Source organism: Scyliorhinus canicula, chromosome 10 (genome assembly GCF_902713615.1).
Source record: "Scyliorhinus canicula chromosome 10, sScyCan1.1, whole genome shotgun sequence".
NCBI classification, from domain to species: Eukaryota; Metazoa; Chordata; class Chondrichthyes; order Carcharhiniformes; family Scyliorhinidae; genus Scyliorhinus; species Scyliorhinus canicula.
Genome location: NC_052155.1, coordinates 57,203,264 through 57,220,488, shown reverse-complemented (window position 1 = coordinate 57,220,488; position 17,225 = coordinate 57,203,264). Strand labels below are relative to the sequence as shown.

Genomic DNA, 17,225 nt, shown 5'->3' with positions numbered 1-17,225 from the left:
CGACCTGCCCTTTGTGAACCCATGCTGCATCTGCCCAATGGGACAATTTCCATCCAGATGCCTCGTTATTTCTTCCTTGATGATAGATTCCAGCATCTTCCCTACTACTGAAGTTAAACTAACTTTCTGCCTACTTCCTTTTTTATACAGTGGTGTCACGTTTGCTAATTTCCAATCCGCCGGGACCACCCCAGAGTCTAGTTAACTTTGGTAAATTATCACTAGTGCATTTGCAATTTACCTAGCCATCTCTTTTAGCACTCTGGGATGCATTCCATCAGGGCCAGGAGACTTGTCTACCTTTAGCCCCATTACCTTGCCCATCACTACCTGCTTAGTGATAACAATCACCTTAAGGTCCTCATCTGTCATAGCCTCATTTCCATCAGTCACTGGCATGTTATTTGTGTCTTCCACTGTGAAGACCGACCCAAAAAAACCTGTTCAGTTCCGCAAGCATTTCCTCATATCCCATTATTAAATCTCCCTTCTTGTCCTCTAAAGGACCAATATTTACCTTTGCCACTCTTTTTTTGTTTTATATAGTTGTAGAAACGTTTACTATCTGTTTGTATATACTGAGCAAGTTTACTCTCATAATCTACCTTACTCTTCTTTATAGCTTTTTTAAGTAGCTTTCTGTTGCCCCCTAAAGATTTCCCAGTCCTCTGGTCTCCACAAATCTTTGCCACTTTGAATGCTTTTCCTTCAAATTGATACTCTCCCTTTTTCCTTATATATCCATGGTCGATTTTCCCTCTTTCTACCGTCCTTCCTTTTTGTTGGTATAAACCTTTGCTGAGCACTGTGAAAAATCGCTTGGAAGGTTCTCCACTGTTCCTCAACTGTTTCACCATAAAGTTTTTGCTCCCAGTCTACCTTAGCTAGCTCTTCTCTCATCCCATTGTAATCTCCTTTGTATAAGCACAAAACACTAGTGTTCGATTTTACCTTCTCACCCTCCATCTGTATTTTCAATTCCACCATATTGTGATCGCTCCTTCCGAGAGGATCCCTAACTATGAGATCATTAATAGGGCAGCACGGTGGTGCAGTGGGGTTAGCCCTGCTGCCTTGCGGCGCCGAGGTCCCAGGTTCAATCCTGGGTCTGGGTCACTGTCTGTGTGGAGTTTGCACATTCTCCCCGTGTTTGCGTGGGTTTCGCCCGCACAACCCAAAATGTGCAGGCTAAATGGATTGGCCACGCTAAAATAAAAAAATGAAAATAAAATGAGATCATTAATCAATCCTGTCTCATTACACAGGACCAGATCTAGGACCGCTTGTTCCCTCGTAGGTTCCATTACATACTGTTCTAGGAAACTATCGCGGATACATTCTATGAACTGCTCAAGGCTGCCTTGACCGACCTGGTTAAACCAATCGACATGTAGATTAAAATCCCCCATGATAACTGCTGTACCATTTCTACATGCATCTGTTATTTCTTTGTTTATTGCCTGCCCCACCATAATGTTACTATTTGGTGGCCTGTAGACTACTCCTATCAGTGACTTTTTCGCCTTACTATTCCTGATTTCCACCCAAAGGGATTCAACTGTATCCTTCATAGCACCGATGTCATCCCTTACTATTGCCCGGATGTCATCCTTAAATAACAGAGCTACACCACCTCCCTTACCATCCACTCTGTCTTTCCGAATAGTTTGATACCCTCGGATATTTAACTCCCAGTCGTGACCATCCTTTAACCATGTTTCAGTAATGGCCACTAAATCATAGTCCTTCACAATGAATTGTGCCATCAACTCATTTACCTTATTCCGAATACTATGAGCATTCAGGTAAAGTACACTTAAGTTGGCTTTTATACCTCTGTTTTGAATCTTAACACCTTGATCAGTACCTCTCCTAAGTTATTTTTCCTCTTAACCTTTCTCCTAATTTTCTTTGTCGTTGAACCCATATCTTCATGTAACAACCTGTCGCTTTCACGGAGCGGGTACAGGACATTCTGGAGGGGGAGGGTGAACAGCCAGTGGTTGTGATACACATCGGTACAAACAACATAGGTAAAAAAAGGAATGAGGTCCTAAAAGCAGAATACAGGGAACTAGGAAGGAAGTTAAGAAATCGGACCTCGAAGGTAGTGATCTCAGGATTACTACTGGTGCCACGTGCTAGCCAGAATAGAAATGACAAGTTATATAGGATGAATACGTGGCTGAAGGGATGGTGTCAGGGGAAGGGTTTCAGATTCCTGGGGCATTGGGACCGGTTCTGGGGGAGGTGCGACCTGTACAAACTGGACGGGTTACACCTGGGCAGGACTGGGACTGATGTCCTAGGGGAGGCTATTTGCTAGAGCGGTTGGGGAGTGTTTAAACTAATGTGGCAGGGGGATGGGAACCGATGCAGGAAGTCGGAAGGTAGTAAAATAGGGACAGAAACAAAAGGCAGTAAGGGGGAAAGTGTAAGGCAGAGAAGCCACTGTCAAAAATCAAAAAGGGCGACAGTACAAGGTACAGTGACTGAGGGGAGCTCAGTGAATAGGCCCAGTAATACTAAAAGGAATAAAACGGGAAGTAAAAACATATTCCCCTTACAATCTAATCCCCTATAACTATTGCACTGTCACGCTTATCACCACTCCCCTCGGCAGCAGAACCAACCGTGGTGCCACGAGTTTGGCTGTTGCTGTTTTCCTCTGAGAGGCCATTCCCCTCAACAGTATCCAAAGCGATATATCTGTTCTGCAGGGGAATTGCCACAGGAGATTCCTGCACTACCTGCCTCACTCTCTTGTTCTGTCTCGTGGTCACCCATTCCCCTCTTGCCTGCGGAGTCTGAGCCTGCGGGGTGACCACCTCTCTATACGTGCTATCCACGATGCTCTCCAACTCGCGGATGCGCCACAGTGTCTCCAGCTGCCGCTCCAGTTCTGAAACGCGAGCTTCCAGGAGCTGTAACTGGAGACACTTCCTGCATACATGCTGACCCTGGGGACTGGAACAGTTCCCAGCCTGCCACATGGAGCAAGAGGAGCAGACCATGCCTTGGAGCTGTCCTGCCATGATTTATTCCTTTAAATTAAACTTTTGAAATTAAACTTTAGAAAGATGTTTTTGTGTCAGATTATATCCAATCTCTTGTATACTATTTAATTAGCTTTATCCCTGAGTATTTATCTTGCTTGACCTGACAACAATTTAAATAGTTATTTAATTGAAATTAAAAAAGCTATTTAAATGTTGAAGCTTCTGAAGAATAATGTTAAAAACACATTGAAAACAAGAAAAGAAATGTGCAGGTACATTTATATTGTTATAAAGTATGGTATTTTGATTTATTTTTCATATTTTTGTTATGTCAGCAAAGTTATTTGGAGGCCTGATACTTGAATTTATGAGGTCAGAAATACGTAGCTGTAATGTTTTGGAAATAAACATTCCCTCCAACTCAAATGGGTATTTCCTCCAGCCTCCACTTTAACCCTATGCTGGCCATATGCCCTACATACTCCTCCCGTCAATAATGCTTCTCCAGATCAGTTTTACCTTGGATCACTTGCATTCCTCATCTTGACCCTCCAACTGTTCTGTTTCTCAACACCACCCAATTTCAAACATGTTCTCACCCATAGCCTGTCAATCCCTGCTCTGCCAAAACCCTATCTTCTAGCCATATGCCACCCACCTCGTGTGTGCTGTGTCTGTGGTCTATGTGCAGTGAAGGTTTAAAGTTCCCATCCACCCCACATTAGTCATCTATTCCAAACTCAGAATGTCAAAATCTCTCTCTTGCACACTCCACACTCCTGCAACATCAACAGCAAAACGTAACAGTGCGTAAAGAACAAGCATTTTGGGTCTTCTCTCAATTGAAATACAGGACCAATTGCCAGCAGCTGGACCATTCAATGAAACTTTTTAAATTATTTATCTAATTATTTAAAATATTTTGTTCCAAAACATTATAACATTATACCTACCTATTTCCTTCCTGGCAAATTCAAATATCAGGCCTCCAAATAACATTGCCACTATAACAAAAACATTACAGATATATCAAAATACCACACTTTATAACAATATAAATTTACCATCACCTTTCTTTTCTTGTTTTCAAAATGTTGTAACATTATTCTTCAGAAGCTTCAGAATCTGTGAAAAGCATGGCATTATCATTTCTCCCTCTATCCCCACCAAACGTACACTACTTTTATTTCACCTAGTGCCTGGTTGAGAGTTAGATAGCACACCCAATTGGGAAATTTGCTGATGCATTGTTTTAACTCCATTACATTGGTAGTTATTTCATATTATTTTTTCTTTCTAAAAAAAATTTTTTTATTCAAGGTTTTTTGCATATATACATAAAAATATAAGAAGACTGGGCAGCACGGTAGCACAGTGGTTAGCATTGTTGCCTACGGCACTGAGGACCCGGGTTCGAATCCCGGCCCTGGGTCACAGGGTGCACATTCTCCCTGTGTCTGCGTGGGTTTCGCCCCCACAACCCAAAAAAAAGATGTGCAGGATAGGTGGATTGACCACACTAAATTGCCCTTAATTGGAAAAAATAATTGGGTACTCTAAATTTAAAAAAAAAATAAGAAGACCAAAACATCAAGATAACCAGAAATTACCAGCTCACAAGTCCCCAAGCTCCCTTGATACCAACTGCCATCGCACCCCGCTTTCCCAACTTCTCCACCCCCCCATATCGGGCCCACAACGACATTCCCTCCAACCTGAAATGCTGCCTAGACTCGCTCCACATTCGTAATGCCAAAACCGCCACTGTGCTCACGGAGTACGACAGGGCGAGAACGGAAGGGGCACCAACAGCAGTGCCCTCAAACTCGTTTCCTTACGCGATGCTGCCTCCATCCACTCTCACACCGAGCCATTTTATTTTAAAAGCAAAATAGCACTCGGGTTAAACATAATCAAAGGCCTGCTTATTGAGGGCCATTGCTATTCTGACATCTTCCTCTCATTTAATTGATTCCCAATCGCAAGCTCGCAATCGAGCAGTGCACATGACCTTCAACTGCATTAGAACGCAGATCACTGTATTCAATGCTTCAGTCAACGAGCATCACACTCCACTTACTGCAATTTGTTATTAATCTCCAAGCACTATTAATTCTCCCTTACTCTCTTGATAATGGTAACCATTAAGCCTGAGCTGAGGAGGAACCACTTCTTACAGAGGGTGATGAATTTAAATGGTTTCAAGAAGGAGATCTATTTCTGATTTTAAAAATGGGTTAAAGGAATATGGGGAAGAGGTAGGGAGGTGGATTTCAGACCAGGAAGCAATCTGCCATGATCTGATTGAATTTACGAAGCAGGCGCAAAGGGCTGAATTGCCTACTTCTGCTCCTAATTCCAATGTTACCATTGCTGTTCCAGCATTTTTTCTTTGATCAATACTTCTAACACAGTTTTCAGGAGAATCATTGTGCCACAACATTTGTTTCCCCCAAAGCAGGAGGACTGCAGAAGATTTGGGGTGGGAAGCTTTGCTAATCCACTTTCCTTGTATCATGCTGCCAGATTTTTTATGTTACATCTCATTTTCTTTCACTACAAGCCCAACAATCTTTTAAGTATCTCAGCAAGATTGAGAAGCATTTCCCATTAATCTAAATACAGCTCAAGTAAATATGGTTTACATATTTCTCACTAAAGTAGACACATAATACATTCTCATTATTCAAATGTTTCCATGGGAAATAATTTATGTTGGCACACAAGCTTCTTACTATGGTGAACAACACACCCAATACAAATTAAGTCATCCAATAAGAGCATAAGAAATAGGAGCAGGAGTAGGCCATACACCTTGATTCCATAATGTATTGGCTATATCATAGAAACATCTGGGGACTAAGACCAGTATCGGGGCAGGAAAGTGGAGCGTTTCCTGCTGCTGAGGCTGGCGGGAAAACACAATAAATCTTTTGACCTCAACCTTATAACTTATGCAACCAGGTGCTTTGTGCCATCTTCCGTGGCACAGTAGGCCTGATAGTGCATGGTATGTTATCCTATCTGTACCCCATATTGAAAAGGTACCCAACAGCACTGACCCACTATTGAAGAAAGAAGATAGACCTCTTGAAAATGAAGATGGGTCTCCAGAAACATTCTCAGGCTGGAAGATCCACTTATATATGCACCCCAACCCAGGGTCCAGGGTTGCTGGCCTCCATCCTGAACTCTGGAGGCAGCCCCAGGCATTGTTCTGAAGAGTCCCGTCATCTGCACGCTATGTTGTTCCAGACATGATTTGCACTGGTGTGTTTTCCTACCAGTGCCATGAGAAATGCACATGGTTGATCGGGCCTTCATCTGCATCCTGGCCTCCAGCGGGTTCCCTGTCCACCATTGCTGGCACCAGCAGAATATCCCACATTGGTGTAAACCCGATTTTGGGGCCTCTGGCTGAATTTTAGCCCCACCTGCCATTGAACCCATCGGTGGGGGCGTCTGCATCAATTCTACTTTCCCATCCTATCTCCCATATCGCTTTGTCCAATTGTTGCCCAAAGATCTATCACTTTGAATATGCTCACCACCTGAACATTGACAGATCTTTGGAGGGGAGAATTCCAATACAACTTTACAAAATTATGAGGGGCATAGAAAGAGTGGATAGTCAGAGACCTTTTCCCGGGGTAGAGGGGTCAATTACTAAGGGGCATAAGTTTAAGGTGCGAGGGGCAAGGTTTAGAGGAGATGTACGAGGCAAGTTTTTTTAATACAGAGGGTAGTGGGTGCCTGGAACTCGCTGTCGGAGGAGGTGGTGGAAGCAGGGACGATAGTGACATTTAAGGGGCATCTTGACAAATACATGAATAGGATGGGAATAGAGGGATACGGACCCAGGAAGTGTAGAAGATTTTAGTTTAGACGGGCAGCATGGTCGGCGCAGGCTTGGAGAGCCGAAGGGCCTGTTCCTGTGCTATACTTTTCTTTGTTCTTTGTTCTAACCTTCTGAATTAAGAGGTTTCTTTCTCATCTCAGTCCTAGTTGGCTGACCATGAGACTATGACCACCTATTCTACACTCTCGAGCCAGGGGAGATGTCTACAAACTATTTACCCTGTGATGTGACCATCAATTCACAAGACATGTGGTTGGAAGTGAACAGTGGTTTTAATAGTCTTACAACAGAGCCTGCCTGCGACGAGATGAACTGGCAGGCAGGCTCACGACTGCAAAGCTTTATACTTCCAGTTAGTGGGAGGAGCCATTGGCGGAACCAAGGGTGGAGCCCAGTACAAACTCCTCATCTCCCCCTATGGGCAGAGCCGCGCAACTGCTCATATACCGAGCTTACAAGAACACAACACATACAATAGTGTGAATTACTAGATTGTGATTCACCACATTCACCCCCTGTAAAAAAATCAGCGGGGTGATGGGTTTACAAATTGAGTCGGTCCGGCGGCCGAGTCGTCCTCAGAGATCTGTGAAGCACCGGGGTTGCAGCCTCTTCTGGTGGCTGGGTTGTGGTGGTCGGTGAGGGTACCATGGCGGACTCCGGGGGTGATTCGGTCCGAGCTTTGTACCCGACTGGTTCGACTGGTGACGGGGAGCGCCGGAAAACCATAGGCGCGGGGGCGCGGAACACAAGCTGTGAACCTGCAGGCGTGGGGTCGCAAGGCGCGGGGTTTGGGTGGGGTGTAGTGTGAGGGGTACCTCGGCGGTAGTAGTGTCGGAGCTGGAACCTACAGGCGCCAGGTCCCGGAGAGAAACTGTGTCCTGACGGCCGTCAGGGTATTCGATGAACGCGTATTGGGGGTTCGAGTAGAGTAGGAGCACTCTCTCCACGAGTGGGTCAGTTTTGTGGGTCTGGACGTGCTTCCGGAGGAGAACCGGGCCCGGTGTCTTCAACCATGCTGGGAGCGAAACCCCCGTGGTAGTGCCCCTGGAAAAAACAAATAGCCGCTCGTGAGGGGTCTGGTTGGTGGCTGTGCATAGGAGGGACCTAATAGCATGGAGCACTTCGGGGAGGACCTTCTGCCAGTGGGAGGTCGGGAGCTTCCTGGACCGGAGGGTCAGTAGGACGGTCTTCCAGACTGTAGCGTTCTCCCTCTCCACCTGCCCATTCCCCCTGGGGTTGTAGCTGGTAGTCCTGCTCGAGGCGATGCCCTTGTCGAGCAGGTACTGATGCAGCTCATCGCTCATAAAGGACGAGCCCCTGTCGCTGTGTACATAGCTGGGGAAACCAAACAGGGTGAAGATGCTGTGCAGGGCCCTAATGACTGTGTGGGAGGTCATATCGGGGCACGGGATAGCAAAGGGGAAGCGGGAGAACTCGTCGAATACGTTTAGAAAGTACACATTCCGATTGGTCGAGGGGAGTGGCCCTTTGAAATCGATGCTCAGGCGTTCAAAGGGCCAGGATGCCTTTACCAGGTGGGCCCTGTCTGGTCTATAGAACTGCGGTTTGCACTCCGCACAGATCGGGCAGTCCCTGGTGACCGCTTTTACCTCCTTGGTGGAGAAAGGCAGATTTCGGGCCTTGACGTAGTGGGCGAGCCGGGTGACCCCTGGGTGGCAGAGGTCATTGTGGATAGCTTTCAGGCGGTCGTCTTGCGCGCTGGCGCACGTGCCGCGGGACAGGGCATCTGGGGGCTCGTTGAGCTTCCCCGGTTGGTACATGATATCGTACTTGTAGGTGGAGTGTTCGATCCTCCACTGTAGGATCTTATCGTTTTTAATTTTGCCCCTTTGTGAGTTGTCAAACATAAAGGCAACTGATCTTTGTTCGGTGATGAAGGTGAACCTCCTACCTGCAAGGTAGTGCCTCCAGTGACGTATAGCTTCCACGATGGCTTGTGCTTCCTTTTCGACCGAGGAGTGTCGAAGTTCCGAAGCGGAGAGGGTTCGGGAGAAAAAGGCGACTGGTTTCCCTGCCTGATTTAGTGTGGCTGCGAGAGCGACCTCGGAGGCATCGCTCTCTACCTGAAAAGGGACGGATTCATCCACCGCCCACATGGCCGCTTTGGCGATGTCCTCCTTGATGCAGGTGAAGGCCTGGCGAGCCTCATCTGATAGAGGAAAGAGTGTGGTCTTAAATAGTGGGCGGGCTTTGTCCACATATTCAGGGACCCACTGGGCATAATATGAGAAAAACCCCAGGCACCTTTTGAGGGCCCTGGGACAAAGAGGGAGATGCAAGTTGCATGCGGTACGGGTCGGGGCCCAGGACTCCGTTTTCCACGACATAGCCGAGGATGGCTAGCCTGGTCATGCGGAAAAGGCATTTCTCCGTGTTATACGTGAGGTTGAGTTTCTGGGCAGTCTGGAGAAATTGATGGAGGTTAGCGTTGTGGTCCTGCTGATCATGGCCGCAGATGGTGACGTTGTCCAAGTACGGAAATGTGGCCCGCAGCCCGTACTGGTCTACCATTCGGTCCATTGCTCGTTGGAACACCGAGACCCCATTCGTGATGCCAAAGGGAACCCGGAGGAAGTGGAAGAGGCGGCCGTCGGCCTCGAACGCCATGTAGTGGCGGTCCTCCGGGCGGATTGGGAGCTGGTGGTATGCAGACTTCAGATCCACCGTGGAGAAGACTTTATAATGGGCAATCTGATTCACCATGTCTGCAATCCTGGGGAGGGGGTACGCATCGAGGAGCGTGAACCGATTAATGGTTTGGCTATAGTCCACTACCATTCAGAATTTTTCCCCGGTCTTGACGACCACCACCTGAGCTCTCCAGGGGCTATTACTGGCCTCTGATCCCCTCACGTAGAAGCCTATGAACCTCGGTTCTGATAAACACCCTGTCCTGCAGGCTGTATCGCCTGCTCCGAGTGGCTACCGGTTTGCAGTCCGGCGTGAGATTGGCAAAGAGTGGAGGGGGGTCGATTTTTAGCGTAGCGAGGCTGCAGGTAGTGAGTGGGGGCAAGGGCCCGCCGAAGCTGAGTGTGAGGCTTTTGAGGTTGCACTAGAAGTTGAGTCCCAGTAAGAGTGGGGCGCAGAGTTCGGGGAGTACGTATAGCTGGATGTTTGAGTAGCTAGTGCCCTGGATCGTTAGGGTCACGGCGGTGCGCCCTTGGAGGTGAACGGAGTGTGAACCCGAAGCGATGGAGATAGTTTGCCGTGCAGGGAAAATAGGGAGCGAACAGCGTCTTACCAGATCTGGGTGTACGAAGCTCTCGGTGCTCCCGGAGTCAAAGAGGCACGGTGTCCTGTACCCGTTGATTTTAACGGTCATCATTGAGTTGCGGAGGTGTTTTGGACGTGACTGGTCCAACGTGACCGTGCTGAGTTGCGGGTAGTCGGCGGCTCGATCAGCTGTGCTGGAGTGGCCCCGTGTTGACTGCCTTCTGAGTTCGTAGTCGTTGAGGTGAGTTTCCGAATTTGAAGAGGATGGATCCCAAGATGGCCGCCCCCGTGAATTGCACGTGGCGGGCGGCGAGGAAGATGGCGCCAAAGATGGCGGTCCCCATGAGTCGCACGTGTCAGGTGGGGGCGGAGTCGGAGTACAGGCCGCAGCATTTCGGGGCCTGCGGGCCGAGTTTTGAAAACGAGTGCCCTGGGCTGCGGGAGAGTTTGGAGAGGGGGATTTCTTCGCCAGGCAGACCCGGGCATAGTGTCCCTTGCGACCGCAGCTGCTGCAGGTCGCATTGCGGGCCGGGCAGTACTGCCGTGGGTGCTGGGGCTGTCCGCAAAAATGGCACACTGGGGCTGCGTAGTGGGTAGGTGGCCGCGCGGCGCAGGCCTGGGGCAGTCGCTGGTCGGGGGCACAGGATGGGGTCGCTTGGTCCGCGAGGAACGAGGTGAGGCTGCGGAACGAGGCCTCCATGGTAGTCGCCCATTCTACAGTGCCCTCTAAGTTCTGGGCCCCTTTTTCGAACAACCACTGGCGCACATAGTTTGACCTGAGCCCTGCCACGTACCCATCTCGGACAGCGAGCTCCATATGCTGTTCGGCTGATACAGCTTGGTAATTACAGTCCCGAGCTAAAGCTTTTAAATCCCGCAGGAATTCATCCAACGACTCCGCGGGGCGCTGGCGGCGGGTTGTAAAAATGTGGCGCGCGTAGACCTCGTTGATGGGCCTCACGTACATTCAATCTAGCATGGCTAGGGCCTCCGTATACGAGGTAGTACTGTTACGTTGAGTAGAGATGTGGTGGCTCACCCTTGCGTGCAGTAGGCTGAGTTTCTACTCCTCTGTAGTTTCTGATGTGCTTGATTCAGCCAGGTAAGCCTTGAAACATCTGAGCCAGTGTTGAAAGATTTCTTTTGCCTCTGCAGCCTGCGGGTCGAGTTCTAGTCGATCAGGTTTGAGGGCTGATTCCATAGTCGTTTTCTTCAAGTTTCCTAAGACTATTAAATTGATGTGACCATCAATTCACAAGACACGAGATTGGAAGTGAATAGTGGTTTTAATAGTCTTACAACAGAGCCTGCCTGCGACGAGATGAACTGGCAGCAGGCTCACAACTGCTGATCTTTATACTTCTGGTTAGTGGGAGGAGCCACGGGCGGAGCCAAGGGTGGAGCCCAGTACAAACTCCTCATCTCCCCTTATGGGCAGAGCCGCGCAACTGCACGTATACAGAGCTCAGAAAGACACAACACATACAATATAACACAGTGTGAATTACTAGGATTAGAATTCCCCACAGTACTATTGCCAGAATATTGTCAGGGCCCATAGCCTTTCCAATGATTATCCTGATGGAGGTTTCTGTCCCCTTCCTCCTGCTGGATCAAGCATACTTACCTTGTGGATATGCCCTTGCGCTCTGGGGTTGTCACCATGCTCACCATGCAGCTGCGTCCCTGTACTTTGAGATTTCCCTTTGCTAAGGGGGCATCCAAGGTGGCCACTATTTCAATTAACTCCATGTGGATGTGTTCCTGCACTCTGGGATTTCCCTTTGTTTGGTGGTTCACCAAGATGGTCGTTCTTGCCGTTGTTATTTTCGCTGTTGTCGCCCTCTCTCGCCCTCGGTGTCACCCTCCCTCGCCCTCGGTGCTCTCCCGCAATCGCTCTCTCGCACTCTCTCTCTCGTCCTCGGTGTCGCCCTCCCTCGCCCTCGGTGCTCTCCCGCAATCGCTCTCTCGCACTCCCTCGCCCTCGGTGTCGCTCTCTCTCGTCCTCGGTGTCATCCTCGGTGTCACCCTCCCTCGCCCTCGGTGCTCTCCCGCAATCGCTCTCTCGCACTCTCTCTCTCTCTCGCCCTCGGTGTCGCTCTCTCACGTCCTTGGTGTCGCCCTCCCTCGCCCTCGGTGTCGCTCTCTCGCGTCCTCGGTGTCGCCCTCGGTGTCGCCCTCCCTCACCCTCGGTGCTCTCCGGCATTCGCTCTCCGGCACTCGCTCTCTCGCACTCTCTCTCTCTCTCGCCCTCGGTGTCACCCTCCCTTGCCCTCGGTGTCGCCCTCCCTTGCCCTCGGTGTCGCCCTCCCTTGCCCTCGGTGCTCTCCCACACTCGCTCTCCGGCACTCGCTCTCTCTCTCGCCCTCGGTGTCGCCCTCTCTCGCCCTCGGCCCTCTCCCTCTCTAGCCCTAATCTGTTTTGTCCTTGTGGACTCTGTATCCGGGCACACATAACTGACCCGCTCATGGAAAGAGTGCAACTATTCCATTCGAACCCCCAATACACTTTCATCGAATACCCTGACAGCTCCGGGACCCGGCGCCTGCAGGATCCAACTCCACCACCACTACCGCCGAGGTACCCCTCACACTACACCCCACCCAACCCTCCGCGCCCTGCACCCCCGCACGTACAGGTTCGCTACCCGTGCTTCGCGCCTATGGGCTCCCGGCGCTCCCAGTCGCCAGTCGAACCAGTCGGGTACGTAGCTCGGACCGTATCACCCCCCGGAGTCCGCCATTGTACCCTCACCGTCCTCCACCACCCAGCCACCAGAAGAGGCTGCAACCCCGGTGCTTCGCCGATCCCAGAGGACGACTCGGCCGCCGAATCGGCTCAATTTGTAGACCCATCACCCCCGCAGGACTTGATTTTTTTACAGGAGGTGAATGTGGTGAATTCTAATCCTAGTCATTCACAATGTGTTGTATTATATGTATTGTGGGCGCGATTCTCCCAAAACGGGAGAAATCGTAAAGCTGCCGTAAAACCCGGGCGGGTTTTACGGCAGCGCGCCCCTTCCCGACCGGGGACTGATTCTGGTCCCCGGTCGGGGCTAGCAGCCCGACGCCGTAGGCTCCGGCAAGACGGGCTTAACGAAAATCGTTAAGCCCGCTTGCCGGAGTTAGCGCCGGCTGACCGTCATATGACGTCAGCCGCGCATGCGCAGTTTGGAAGACTCCAACCCGCGCATGCGCGGGTGACGTCATCGCGTTTTTGCGCGAAACCCGCGCATGCGCGGGCCGGGTTGCCCCTCAGCCGCCCCGCGAATGGATACTGCGGGGCGGCGGAAGGACAAGTAGTGCGCGGGCATCGGGCCCGCTGCCCGCGATCGGTGCCCACCGATCGCGGGCCCATGGCACCCTTGGCACGGCCGTGGTACGGCCGTGCCAATCGGTGCCATGGTTATTAATAGCGAGTTTGTGACGCCGGTTTTACGAACGGCAAGACCAGGTGTGTTTGCCGTTCGTAAAAACGGCGGAAAGGGCTGGGACTTCGGCCCATCTAACAGCTGAGAATCGCTGCCGGCCGTAAAAAAAACGGCGGCAGCGATTCGGGTCGGGACTTCGGCGGGGGGGGGGAGAATAGCGGGAGGGCGGCAAAAATGTCGGGAAGGCCCTCCCGCTATTCTCCCACCCGTCGTGGGGGGCGGAGAATTTCGCCCTGTGTCTTTGTGAGCTCTGTATATGTGCAGTTGCGCGGCTCTGCCCATAGGGGGAGATGAGGTGTTTGTACTGGGCTCCACTCTTGGCTCCACCCATGGCTCCTCCCACTAACCGGAAGTATAAAGATCAGCAGGTGTGAGCCTGCTGCCAGTTCATCTCGTCGCAGGCAGGCTCTGTTGTAAGACTATTAAAACCACTGTTCACTTCCAATCTCGTGTCTTGTGAATTGATGGTCACATCAATTTAACAGTCTTAGGAAACTTGAAGAAAACGACTATGGAATCAGCCCTCAAACCTGATCGACTAGAACTCGATCCGCAGGCTGCAGAGGTGAAATAAATCTTTCTACACTGGCTCAGATGTTTCAAGGCCTACCTGGCTGAATCAAGCACATCAGAAACTACAAAGGAGTAGAAACTCAGCCTACTGCACGCAAGAACCTGAGAATCCAAAAGTCCCGGCCCTCCAGAACGTCCTGTTCTACCACTGGGCGGCCACAGCAGAAATAGTATGGGGATGGGTCAGGAGACCTGGAGCAGAGTGGGTGAGGGTGGAGGAGAGGTCCTGTGAGGGATGTCCCTTTGAGCGCTGGCTACAACTGCACTTCCATCTCCCCTGGCCAGATACTCGAATAGCCCAGTGGTAGTAGCCACGCTCTGAACGTGGTTACACATGAGGCAGCACTTCAAACTAACCAAAATATCCACCATGGCCACCATCTGCAACAACCACAGGTTCACTCCCGCAGCAATGGACACCTCCTCCAAAACAAAGAACAAAGAACAAAAAACAAAGAAAATGGCAGCACAGGAACGGGCCCTTCAGCCCTCCCAGCCTGCGCCGATCCAGATCCTTCATCTAAACCTGTCGCCTATTTTCCATGGATCTACTTCCCTCTGTTCCCCTCCCGTTCATATATCTGTCTAGATGCATCTTGAATGATGCTATCGTGCCCGCCTCTACCACCTCCGCTGGCAAAGTGTTCCAGGCACCCACCACCCTCTGTGTAAAAAAAGGTGCAGACAGGAAGAGGAAACTCTAACGGTTAGGGACATGTACACGGACAGTGGAGTAGTGACCCTGGGGGAACGCATGGAGAAGTTCCAGCTCCCGAGAGGAAACAACCAGAGATATATTCAGCTCAAAAACGTCCACTGCAAAGAAACAATAATGTACTCCCAGATACCAGGACACTTACTGGTAGAAAGACTGCTGGACGCTGGCGACAAGGAGTGGGGGGGGGGGGGGGGGGGGGGGGGGGGGGGGGGGGGGGGGGGGGGGGGGGGGGGGGGGGGGGGGGGGGGGGGGGGGGGGGGGGGGGGGGGCAGCTAAGCGGACATGTATGGGAGACAGTTGGAGGAGGTACAGTCCCCCCAGACAAGGCAAGGAAAAAATGGCAGGAGGAACTAGACATGTAGATAGGGGAGGACTCTGGATGAACAGGGCAAACATCACCTCCACGTACGCAGGGCTGAGCGTAATGCAGTTAAAGGTGGTTCACAGAGCGCACCTAACCTGAACTCGACTGAGCAGGTTCTCCCTGAGGGACAGATGCAAATGCTGCCAGGGAGGCCCAGCCAACTACACCCACAATCGTCTGGTCCTGCCCCAGGCTTGTCGGGTACTGGACGTTCTTCTATGAGGCCATGTCTAGGGTTGTGGGGCTGAGGGTGGAGCCGTGTCTTCGGGGTATCAGATCAACCAGAGCTGTTCATGGGGATGGGGGCCAACACCCTAGCCTTTGCCTTCCTGATCGCCCGCCGGAGAATCCTGCTCGGCTGGCGATTGGTAGCACCACCCAAGGCTGCAGACTGGCTGTCCAACCTGGCGGAATTTCTCAGGCTGGAGAAAATAAACACTGCCATCCGTGGATTGGAAGAAGGCTTTCACAGGACTTAGAAGCCGTTCACCAACTTGTTTCAAGACCAGCTCTTGGCCAGCAACCAATAAAGTAGGAGGGGAGATATGAGACTAACCACGGAACATAGTGGAGAAAGAAATTGGGGGGGGGGGGGGGGGGGGGGGGGGGGGGGGGGGGAGTGCAAACGCATGCACACAAGTGGAACACAGTTCAGAATGAAGTAGGGTAGGGAAAGGTAGAAAGTAAACTTTTACTTTACGCCGCTTCAACTCGATCTGGCTTGGTGAGTACCTTTGCAGTAATATTGCGGTTGACAAGGGACACTTGGATATCATTGGGCCTCTTGAGAGGCTAACCATAGATAGAACCTTAGAAAAGTTAAAGTGCAGAAAGAGACCACCATTCAGACCACTGTGTCTGCACCGGCCAAAAAGTGGAAAAATAAAGTAGCCGCACATTTTGTTCGTTGAATTGGACATTCTGAATTCTCCCTCATTGTACCCGAACAGGCGCCAGAGCGTGGCGACTAGGGGATTTTTACAGTAACTTCTTGCAGTGTTAATGTGGGCCTACTTGTGACATTAATAAGGATTATTATTAATCCCATTTTCCAGCACCTGGTCCATAGACTTACAGCTTTACAGCACTTCAGGTGCAGATCCAGATATCTATTAAATGAGTTTGAGAATTTCAGACTCTATCACCAAATTAGACAGTGAATTCTAGATGCCCATCAATTTTCCCTCCTGTCTGCTCTAATCCGTCTATCTCACCGTTGATCTATACTCCCTGGTGATTGTCCCCTCAGCAAGGAAGCAAGTCTTTCCTATCTGCCCTATCTAGGCCATGATTTTGTACAGCTCAATTAGGTCATTCCTCAGCCTCCTAACCTATCTAACCTCTCCTCAGAGCTGCTATTTTCAGGCACTAGCAACATTCTTGTAAAGTTTTAATAATCCACTTTGTGACCATTCATTAAATAAAGGTATAACACATTGTGATGTTCATCTGGTATAACCTGGACAGAAGTAAATCATCAGCATAAAACAAAAATATATTCTAAAATTGATGTTAGAAATTTGATTTGGTTTGAAAATGTCCATTATTTTAAAAATAAACAAGTGTTACACTCAGCACTGCACAGTTGCAAAATCTTCACGAAGTAAATAAGAGCATAAGAAATAATAGGAGAAGGTAATACAGCCCCTAAGCTTGTTCTGTGTTAGGAAAATAAAGGTAGTTTTAAGGATTTATATTTGTATGGTAAACATTAGAAAGCCAGAGCAGTTACAGATAGAAAGCAGGAGAGGAAATATCTCTCAGTTCTGCTTCAAGCAGGAAAAGTTGTACAATGGGGTAATGTGAAGAAAACAAGCTTGAGTAACTAAAAGAAGGTTTGTTCTAGAAACCTAGAATTAGAACAGGGCATGGGCATCCTGACAAAGCTAAGAAGGAATCGGCTGATGAGAAGATACATTTCTAAAGTTTTCTAAAGTTTTCTAATGTAATCCTAAAGGTTTCTAAAGTAACCTAAAGTTTGGAATGTCGTACTACAGTTTGCGAAACAAATTTTAAAGTAATTGGGAAGACAATATTGGCTG

At 49.8% G+C, this 17,225-nt stretch overlaps 1 protein-coding gene across 1 annotated transcript in view; it reads right to left on the bottom strand.

Annotated features, from left to right (window-relative positions):
* The window catches only part of ccne2 (cyclin E2), a 37,162-nt gene extending 32,318 nt beyond the window's left edge, over nt 1-4,844 (bottom strand). Inside the window, exon 1 of the mRNA XM_038808997.1 lies at nt 4,715-4,844. The gene's annotated coding sequence lies outside the window, so the exon portion shown is untranslated. The remainder of the gene's footprint in view (nt 1-4,714) is intronic.
* Nucleotides 4,845-17,225: the final 12,381 nt, after the last annotated feature.